Here is a 10,757-nt window from a genome sequence, read left to right as displayed (position 1 = left end):
GAGAAGTAGAAAGGGTGGTATTCCAAATTCATGGCCAGACTCTAAGTCCCGGGTACTCTACTTCATGGTCTTCCAACTCTCAAAATTTGTGGTTTTGTTTTTGTTTTTGTTTTTGCTTTTTTGAGACGGAGTCTCGTTCTGTTGTCCAGGCTGGAGTGCAGTGGAATGATCTCGGCTCTCTGCAACCTCCGCATCCCAGGTTCAAGCTATTCTCCTGCCTCAGCCTGCTGAGTAGCTGAGATGACAGGCGCCCGCCACTATGCCTGGCTCATTTTTTTCTATTTTTAGTAGAGACGGGGTTTCCCCGTGTTGTCCAGGCTGGTCTTGAACACCTGACCTTGTGATTCACCTGCCTCAGCCTCCCAAAGTGCTGGGATTACAGGCGTGTACCACCGCGCCCAGCTTCCGAAAGTTGTAAACAGAGCTCAGAGGTCTTAACCACAGGCACATCTGAGGAGCATTTTTTGAAATGGTTTCCAGCTTCCTCAATAGGAATGGAAGCCAAACTCTGAAATGATGCCTCCTTTGAGGAAGTCGCGAGCTGTAAGGAAAGCCAGAAACAGGGGCAAGGGAGAGATGCGTCCCGAATGATCCTGTGCCAATTGTATCTGGAAACTTTGATGTGATCTCAGCTGCCCTTTCTCTACTTGACACAGTGATTGTGGCACTCACTGGTCTAGCTGTGGTCTACAAGGAACCCCCAAAGGGAAGGGCACAGTGAGCAGGGGCATCGGCCTGAGTGACAAGGATTTGAGAGGGCAGCTTGGATGCAGGGAGAGGACTGGCCAAATGCCATGTGTCTGGACTTAGACTGCCTGGTTCAAATTGGACTTCACCCTTTTTGACTTCATGATCTGGTACAAGTTCTATGAAAATGTGTTGCTCCTTTTCTAGTCTGTAAAATCATCATGAAATGTGCACTCATAACTGGGAGACTACGCAGATGAAATGAAACAAGCTGCATAGAGCACAGAGCTCAGAGCCTGGCCTTTAGGAAGCCCTCAGTAAGGGTTCATGATGCCCTGGTGTCTGTCTTCATCCTCTTTATCCTCATCATCACCTTCATCATCTTTATTGTCCTTAGGGAATAGTTTAGAGGGAATCATTCCCTGCTATCATAGGTGAGGTGTCTATGAAAAGGACAATCAGTGGGGGAGGAAGGCAAAATTTTAAATACGATTTCTGAGAACCCCCACCACAAGCAAGAACAGAAACTCCACAGTCTGCTGAGCTGACAGTTTGCACCTTGGTCTCCTCCCATCTGCCCACCGCACTCTCCTGTTTGTCCCGAGGAGGAGGAAAGAAAACAAGGCTCCCGACCGTCCCTCAGCACTCACTGAACTGCCCTTCCCCTCTGCTGGGCCATGACCGCGGAGAACAGGTCCACTGTCCTCCCTGCGTGGTGCACGATGGAGGCTCAGACTCAGTCCTCAAGGCTGGCAAGAAGACAGGGTGAGACATGAGCCTCCCGATACAGGTGACGGGTGTGGAGCCCACAGGACTGGAACCTCAGACTGCAGGGCTGGAGGCACAGACTGAGTATTGACTATTGTATGGCCTGGGGGGCTCAAGGCACAGAGCTCCTCATGAGCCAAAGTCACCCAAGCTCCCCAATCTCTAAAGATTTCCTCATAAGAATGCAGGAGGAAGAAGAGAAAAGGGAGTGTCCATAGAAGCTTTGGGGCTCTTCCTGTCATCAGGAGGAAGCTTGTGTGTATTCTTCGCTTCTTTCTTTTCTTTTTAAAGATCCAACTGCTTTAATTTTCATCTGTTATTATGGGAAAATATACCACGTATAAATATTAAAAATTAGAAATATATATGATTTCATCTAGAATGGCCAGTATAAACATTTACAGTTTCCACTATTTCTCAGTTTACAGTTGAATGACATTAAGTACATTCACATTGTTTAGCAAGCATCACCGCCGTCAGCTCCAGAACAGTTTTATCTTTCAAAATGGAAATTGCACCCATTAACCAAACTCTCCATTCCTCTCTCTCGCCCACCTCTGGGGGCCACCATTCTAATTTGCAACTCTATGAGTTTAACTACTCTAGACACTTGATAGAAGTGGAATCATACCGTGTTTAATTCTTTTGTTGCTGTTGTTTTGGAGACAGAGTCTTTCTCTGTCACACAGGCTGGAGTGCAGTGGTGTGGTCTTGGCTCACTACAACCTCCACATCATGGGTTCAAGCGATTCTTGTGTCTCAGTCTCCTGAGTAGCTGAGATTACAGGCGTGCGCCACCACACCCAGCTAATTTTTGTATTTTTAATAGAGACGAGCTTTCACCGTATTGGCCTGGCTGGTCTCGAACTCCTGACCTTAAGTGATCCGCCTGCCTCAGCCTGCCAAAGTGCTGGGGTTACAGGTGTGAGCCACTGAGCCTGGTCGTTTTTATGCTTTTGGGATTTATTTATTTCACTGACAATAATGTCTTCAAGGTTCATCCATGTTGCAGCCTGTGGCAGAAGTGCCTGTCTGGTTTTTTGGTTTTTTTTTTTTTTTTTGGCTTTGTTTTGTTTTGTGCTTACATGGAGTGTCACTCTGTCGCACAGGCTGGAGTGCAGTGGCACAATCTGGGCTCACTGCAACCTCTGCCTCCTGGGTTCAAGCGATTCTTATGCCTCAGCCTCCCGAGTAGCTGGGACTATAGGCACACGCCACCACGCTCGTCTAATTTTTTGCGTTTTCAGTAGAGACAGGGTTTCACCAAGATGGCCAGGCTGGTCTTGAGTTCCTGACCTCAGGTGGTCCGCCCACCTCGGTCTTCCAAGATGTTGGGATTACAGGCGTGAGCCACCACACCGGCCAGAAGTGCCTGCCTTTTGAAGGCTGAATAGTCTTCCATTGTATGAATAAACTGCAGTGTGCTTTTTCATTCATCTGTCCACGAACCCTTGGGTTGCTTCCACATTTTGGCTGTTGTGAATAATGCTGCTATGAATATGGGTGTACAAATATCTCTTCCACTCCTGGCTTCTAATTCTTTTTGGTAGGTACCCACGAGTGCAACTGCGGGAACATCTGATAATTCTGTTGCTACTTTTTCCAGTACACACCATCCTATTCTAACCCTGTTCCTTCATGGTTTTAAATTCCCTCCAATCATATTCAAGCATTACTACTTCCCTCTAGTTTCATCAATGCTTGTTTGTTTATCATATCCATCCTAATGTGTGGTATCACAGTATTGGTTTGATTTGTGCTTCCCTATGATTAATGATTTTGAACATCATTTTCGATGCTTACTGGCCATTGCTATATCTTCTTTAGGGACACGTCTACTCGAGTCTTCTGACCATGGCTAATGGGATGCTTTGGGTTTCTTGTTGTTTAGTTCTAGCTGTTCTTTACATAGGATGGATATCAGCCTCTCTTCAGATAGATGATTTGCAAATATTTTTCCTAATCCGTGGGTTATGTTTTCACTCAGTTCACAGTGTTTTTTGATGCACAAAAGTGTCCGTCATTTAGATGTAATCCAAGCAATCTAATTTTCTCTTGTTGCCTATGCTTTTGGTGTCATATCCCAGAAAGCATTGCCCAATCTGATGTCATGAAAGTGTGGCCAATGCTTTCTTTTAGGCATAGTATACTTTTAGCACTTGGGGTTAGGTCTTTGATCCAGTTTGTGTTAATTTTTGCACCTGGTGTGACATAGGGTCCACCTTCATTCTTCTGCATGTGGAAATCAAGTTTCTCCAACACCGTTTCTTGAAAAGGCTGCTTTTCCACCAATGAACTTTCTTAGCACTCAGGTTAAAAATCATTTCAACATACAGGTGAGAAGTTATTTCTGGGCTCAAAAACAAACAAACAACAACAGACAACAGATAAGGATACAGCATGGGCTGGGCACGGTTGCTCATGCCTGTAATCCCAGCACTTTGGGAGGCCGAGGTGGGCGGATCACCTGAGGTCAGGAGTTCAAGACCAGCCTGACCGACAGGGAGAAACCCCCGTCTCTACTACAAATACAACATTAGCTGGGCATGCTGGGGCATGCCTGTCATCCCGGCTGCTTGGCAGGTGGAGGCAGGAGAATCACTTGAACCCAGGAGGCAGAGTTTGCGGTGAGCCAAGATTGCACCATTATACTCCAGCCTGGGCAACAAGAGCGAAACTCCATCTCAAAACAAAAAACCAAAAACAAAGAAACCAGCATGATTTCAAGAGCAGAAGAGAATAGCTTAAAAACCAGCGTAATGAGAAAGTTAGGAAGCTTCTTACAAAAGCATCTGGAAATAGACAAGAAATTCTTGTGAACTAAAATTTTCATACTGTACTATCAAACACTAGAACTCACTTATTCAATCTTTCTGTATTTTGGGACCCAATTATCCACTTCTCTTCATTCCCCATCCCACCAGTTTTCTTCCTAGCGTCTGCTAACCCCCTTTATACTCTCCACCTTCCTGAGATTCCCTTTGTGTGTAGGTGTGTGTGATGGAGTCTTTTCTGTTGCTCAGGTTGGAGCATACAGGCACAATCCGGGCTCACTGCAACCTCCACCTCCCGAGTTCAAGTACTTCTTGGGCCTCAGCCCTCTGATTAGCTGAGACTACAGGCATGCGTCACCACGCCCGGCTAATTGTTTGAGTTTTCAGTAGAGACGGGGTTTCACCATGTTGGCCAGGTGGGTCTTGAACTCCTGGCCTCAAATGATCTGTACGACTCGGCCTCCCATAGTGCTGGGATTACAGGCCTGAGCCACCACACCCGACGAAGATTTTCTTTTTTGTTCCTACATATAAGTGAGGATATGTAATACTTGTCATTCTGTGCCTGGCTTATTTCACTTAGTATACAGACCTGCAATCTCATCCATTTTGTCTGCAGTGGAGAGGATTTTAATCATTTTCAGGCTGAATAATACTTCATTGTGCGTGTATACCACACTTTCTTAACTGAAACCAATTTCTAAAATGCAAATATTTTTTGAATATCTCAGAAGGTGAAATTTTAGGGATACTGTGCCCATTTTATTCTTTTCTATTTCCCATTTTATGTATATGCAAGTGTATAACAAAGCAGCAATCAATGTGTATCTAAATTTATAACTTCAAAAATGTAAAATGAAAATGCTCAGTGGTGGCTGGGTGCGGTCTCTCACACCTGTACTCCCAGCATTTTGGGAGGCCTAAACGGGTGGATCACCTGAGGTCGGGAGTTCAAGACCAGCCTGACCAATATGGAGAAACACTGTCCCTACTTGAAATAAAAAAAAAAAAAAAAAATTAGCCGGGCATGGTAGCACATGCCTGTAATCCCAGCTACTTGGAAGGCTGAGACAGGAGAATCGGTTGAATACGGGAGGCAGAGGTTGCAGTGAGCCGAAATCATGCCATTGCACTCTAGCCTGGGCAACAAAAGTGAAACTCTGTCTCGAAAAAACAAGAAAAAGAAAAAAACAGAAAATGTTAAATGGTCAGGAAAAGAAAGCATAATAAAAATTTGTATGGTGTTGATGGACAATGCATTTGAAGATGATATTTGAAGAAACCATATTACAATTAACCTCTGTTCTTACTCATTGGAGCTTGATGCCTCTGAAAACTTCATCATTGGACCACCTCTGGTGGTTAAAAAAAAAAAAAAAAAAATCCACATACCCACACAGGTGCAAGTAAAGCATTATCTCAGGTAATGAGACCCAGGCCTCATCATTTATAAGCTCCCCAGGTGATTTGACTCAAAGCCAAGGTTGAGGACAGGTGACATGGATCTCTACACATAACCTGCCTAAAGAGATTCTCTAGAAGCAGTTTATAAAGAAATTCCACGTGAACTCTGGAAGAGGATACGAATTTGCTGTACAGTATGTACTCACTTAACATCTTTGAAAGTCTCTTGGAAACTTCACCTTTAAGCAAAATTCTGTATAGTGAAACCACCGATTCCTCACCAACATTATAACTACACAACTTTGAACACACCAATGGTGTTGGAGGACCTGCTGTACAATGTTTCCACAAAGCCAATTCTCAGGGAATTCCAAAATGAAGTGAAGACTTCGTGTATATAAAAAGATGGTTGTGATTCCACCTAGATGACAGGGTTATTGCGCACAAACTAAAGGAGGCCGCCTAGGTATAGAGGATTCAGTCATGAGGTTTCTGCTAAACAAAGGATCCCAGAATACTCACCCATTCCAGTTAAAGACATAATGAAGAAAGCAGTATTCACATAGGAAATGTGCAAAGGAATAAAAGCCATCAAGCCACAAAAATACCATGACTAAGGGGCAGGATTTGCAGATATAGAGATTTAACGTGGTTGCCCTTTCTTACCCACACAAGGGTGGAACGGATCGTGAGATTCGACTGCTCTGCTGCGGAGCCTCCACAGGGCACTTTGAATGTCCCTGTTTCTCAGGTTGTAGATGAAAGGGATCAGCACGGGGGTGACCACAGCGTACAGCACCGAAGCCACCACACCATTCCTGGTGGGTGGTGACACAGCTGAAGTCAGGCACACGCCAATGCCTCTTCATAAAATAAGCAAACAACTGCCAGGTGAGAGCCACAGGTGGAGAAGGTTTTATACTTCCCATCTGATGATGAATTTCTTAGAATTGAGGGGACAATTTTGTAGTAAGACAAAAGGATCCATGAAATGGGAAGAAAACCAGACATAGTAGTATCTGAATATATGAATATGCTATTGATGACGCTGTCAGAACAGGCAAGGTTGAGAAGTTGAGATGGGTCACAGGCAAAATTAGAGATTTCCACATTCTTGAAGAAGGTGAATTGTAACACAATCTAACTGTGCAGCTGGGAATCCAACAGGCTAAGGATAAAGGACACCAAAACTAAAAGACACGGAGTTGAGGATTCATGATGACTGGGTAGTGCAGGGGGTGACAGATGGCCACAGATCGGTCATAGGCCCTCACAGTCAGGAGCATGTCTTCTATACATGCAAAAAGACCAAGAAAGACATTTGTGTCAGGCAGCCCGCATAAGAGATGACTCTGCTATGCGACTGCATGTCCACAATCATCTTGGGAGCCATGGCCAAGGTGAAACTGACGTCAGCCCAGCAGAGGTTGGAGAGGAAGAGGTACATGGGGGTGTGGAGGTGGGAGTCAGAGCTGACAGCTAGGATGATGAGCAGGTTCCTCAGCACCGTGACCAGGTACATGGACAGGGACAGCCCATGAGGACGGGCTGCAGTTCTGGATCCTCTCAGAGAGAGTCCCAGGAGGAGGAATTCTCAGACACCTGTGAGATTCCGTGGCTTTGTGTGACTTGGACACTTTGAGAAGAAAAGAGGATTGGAAAAATAAAAGATAAAAACCAGCCCTTAATGCTGTGTGTATATTTTGGATGCCAGCAATTCACAAGGAACATTTTCACACTGGAGACCATATACCGTCAGCAATATTTCTCAGTTGTGACAAACCCAAAAATCTCAGAATTATTCCATGATTTACTTTTTTGATATTCAACTCTTTCTGTACATACTACTTTACAGAAAAACCACTGAAGAATGTTAGAAGACCAAAACGTAATATATAACAAATGCATGATCTCAGTAAAATACGGCCTACCCTTTTCAGAAAAAATAAAACACAATAAAGATGTTCTTCTCTCTTCAAGAAAAAGATCTCAGTCTAATTGAAACAAATTAAGCAGCAGTGAAATACACTCTATTTTATTCTGACACCGTGCTACCAATTCCTTTGATGTAGAATATATAAAAGGACGATACAAGAGCTAGGACCACATTCTCTAAAAACCAAATCGAACCTTAGAGTTCTTAATCGGAAGACCTTTTCCCATGCCAGTTACTTTTCATATTTATTATCATCCTTAGGTTTTCTGACATCATTTCTTCATAAAAGTACATGCACACTCAAATATGGGAGCTGTGTTTCCAAATTAATTGAAAATAGGACTCTTAGCTGAGTGCGATGGCTCACACCTGTAATCCCAGCACTTTGGGAGGCCGGGGCTGATGGATCACATGAGGTCAGGAGTTCCAGACCAGCCTGGGTAACCGGGTCTCTAGTGAAAATTACAAAAAAAATCAGCTGGGCGTGGTGGCGGGTAACCCTAGCTACTCGGGAGGCTGAAGCAGGAGAATCCCTTAGACCCTGGAAGGCAGAGACTGTACACCCTGTGATATTATTTTTGATATCCTAGGGAGATATTGCCCCTGACATCAGAGTGGGAGTACACCCTGTGATATTATTTGTAATATCCTAGAAAGATATTGCTCCTAATATGACAGTGGCTGTACACCCCGTGATATTAATTGTAACATCCTACAGAGATATTACTCCTAATAATACAGTGGGTGTACATCCTGTGATATTATTCATATTATGGAGATATGACTCCTGATATCACAGTGAGTGTACACCATGTTTCTACACCCTGTGATATTATTTGTAACAATTTAGAAAAATATTACAGCTAATATCAAAGTAGGTGTACACCCTGTGATGTTTTTATATACTAGGTAGCTATTACTCCTAATATCACAGTGAGTGTATACCATGTGTGTACATACTGTGAAATTATTCGTAACACCCTAGGAAGATATTACTCCTAATATTACAGTGGGTGTACACCCTGTGATATTATTTGTAATAACCTAGGGAGATACGATTCCTAATATTACAGTGGGTGTACACTCTGTGATGTTATTTGTAATGTCCTATGAAGATACTACTCCTAATATCAAAGTGGATGTATACACCATGTGTGTACACTCTGTGATCTAATTCATAATATCCCAGAGAGATATTTCTCCTAATATCACAGTGGGTGTACACTCTGTGATATTATTCGTACTATCCTAGAGAGATATTGCTCCTAGTACCACAACGGGTGTACACTCTGTGATATTATTCATAATATCCTAGAGAGATATTACCTCTAATATCACAGTTTCTGTACACCCTGTGATATTATTCATAACGTCCTAGGGAGACATTATTCGTAATATTGCAGTGCGTGTACACCATGTGTGAACAAACTGTAATGTTATTCATAATATCCTGGGGGCTATTACCCTTAATGTCACAGTGGGTGTAGAACATGTGTGTGCCCACTTAGGTGTTACTCGTAATATCCTAGGGAGAAATTATGCCTAATGTTACAGTGGGTATACACCATGTGTTTCTATTCTGTGATGCTTTTCATAATTTCTTGGAAAGTTATTAGTCCTAGTGCCACAGTGGGTGTCTACCATGTGTGTACACTCTGTGATGTTATTCGTACTATCCTAGGGAAATATTTCTCATAACATCACCATGGGTGTACATCATGTATGTACAGTCTGTGCTGTTATTGGTTATGTCCTGGGTTGATATTACTCCTAATATCACCGTGGGTGCACACCACGGGTGTACATTCTGTGATGTTATTCGTAATATCCTAGGGAGATATCACTCCTTATGTCATAGTGGGTGTACAGCCTTGTGGTAATATTGGTAATATCCTTGGGATGTATTACTCCTGTTATCAGAGTGGGTGTACACCCTGTGACAGTATTTGTAATATCCTAGGGAGATATTACTGTATACCCTGTGCTAATATTTGAGACATTTTAGGGAGCTATTTATCCTAAAGTCAGAGTGGGTGTACACTCTGTAATATTCTTCTTAATATCACAGTGGGTGTACACCATGTGTGATATCTTTTCTAATATCCAGCGGGGGAGAGGATGATATTCCTTCCAATATCACAGAAGGCATACACGCCCCTGTGATATTGTTCCTAATATCCAGGGAAGGAGAGGATGACATGATTCCCAATATCGCTGGGCGCTTACCACCTCCCGCTGGGATATTGTTCTTAATATCCAGAGGTGGAGAGAATGATATTATTCCCAATATCACAGGGCGTGTACACCACCCCTGTTTGATATTGTTGGTAATATTCCGGGGGGCAGAGGATATTACCTCCAATATCGCAAGGTGTGCAAACACCCCCTGTGTTATTTTTCCTAATGGCCTGTGAAAGAGAAAGTATTACTCGCATTATCACAGGGGGTGTTCAGCCCTGATGATATTGTTTTCTAACACCCAGGGAAGGACAGTATGATATTACTCCCAGTATCGCAGGGGGTGTACACCTTTTTGTGATATTGCGTCTAATATCCAGGAAAATAGAGGATGATATTACTCCCAATATCGCAGAGGGTGGAGACTCCCCCTGGGATATTGTTCCGCATGTAACAACGGGGAGAGGATGATATTACTCCCAATATCGAAGTAATTGCACGGCACCCCTGTGATATTGTTCCTGATATCCAGAAAGGAAAAGAATGATGTTACCCAACAGCGTAGGAAATGTACACCCGAGCTGTGATATTTTTCCCAATATCCAGGTGGGGAGAGGATCATATTACTTCCAACATCGCAGGGTGTGTACACCCCCTCTGTGATCTTGTTGGTTTGATCATCCAGGTTTGGGGAGGACGACATTACTCCCAATATCTCGGGGAAGATTCCACGCCCCCGTGACCTTGTTAGTCATTTCCTGGGTGGACAGGATGATATTACCCCCAATGTCGCAGCGAGTGTACACACCCCTGTGAAAATCTTCCTAATATCCAGAGGAAGAGAGGACGATGTTACTCCCACTACCGCAGGGGGTGCACACAGCCCTGTGACACTCTTCCTAACATCCACAGGCAGAGAGGACGATATTACTCCCAATATCGCAGGAGGTGTACACAACCATGAGATATTGTTCCTCATATCCAGAGCGAAAGAGGATGATATGACTCTC

General features: G+C 43.7%; 1 pseudogene; it reads right to left on the bottom strand.

Moving 5' to 3' along the window:
- Positions 1-485: 485 nt before the first annotated feature.
- LOC129489309 (putative gustatory receptor clone PTE01) lies at positions 486-10,450 on the bottom strand (annotated as a pseudogene).
- Positions 10,451-10,757: the final 307 nt, after the last annotated feature.

This window comes from Symphalangus syndactylus, chromosome 1, assembly GCF_028878055.3.
Source record: "Symphalangus syndactylus isolate Jambi chromosome 1, NHGRI_mSymSyn1-v2.1_pri, whole genome shotgun sequence".
Classification (NCBI taxonomy): Eukaryota; Metazoa; Chordata; class Mammalia; order Primates; family Hylobatidae; genus Symphalangus; species Symphalangus syndactylus.
Note: the sequence above shows the minus strand (reverse complement) of the source record. Positions and strands in the feature narration are given on the sequence as shown.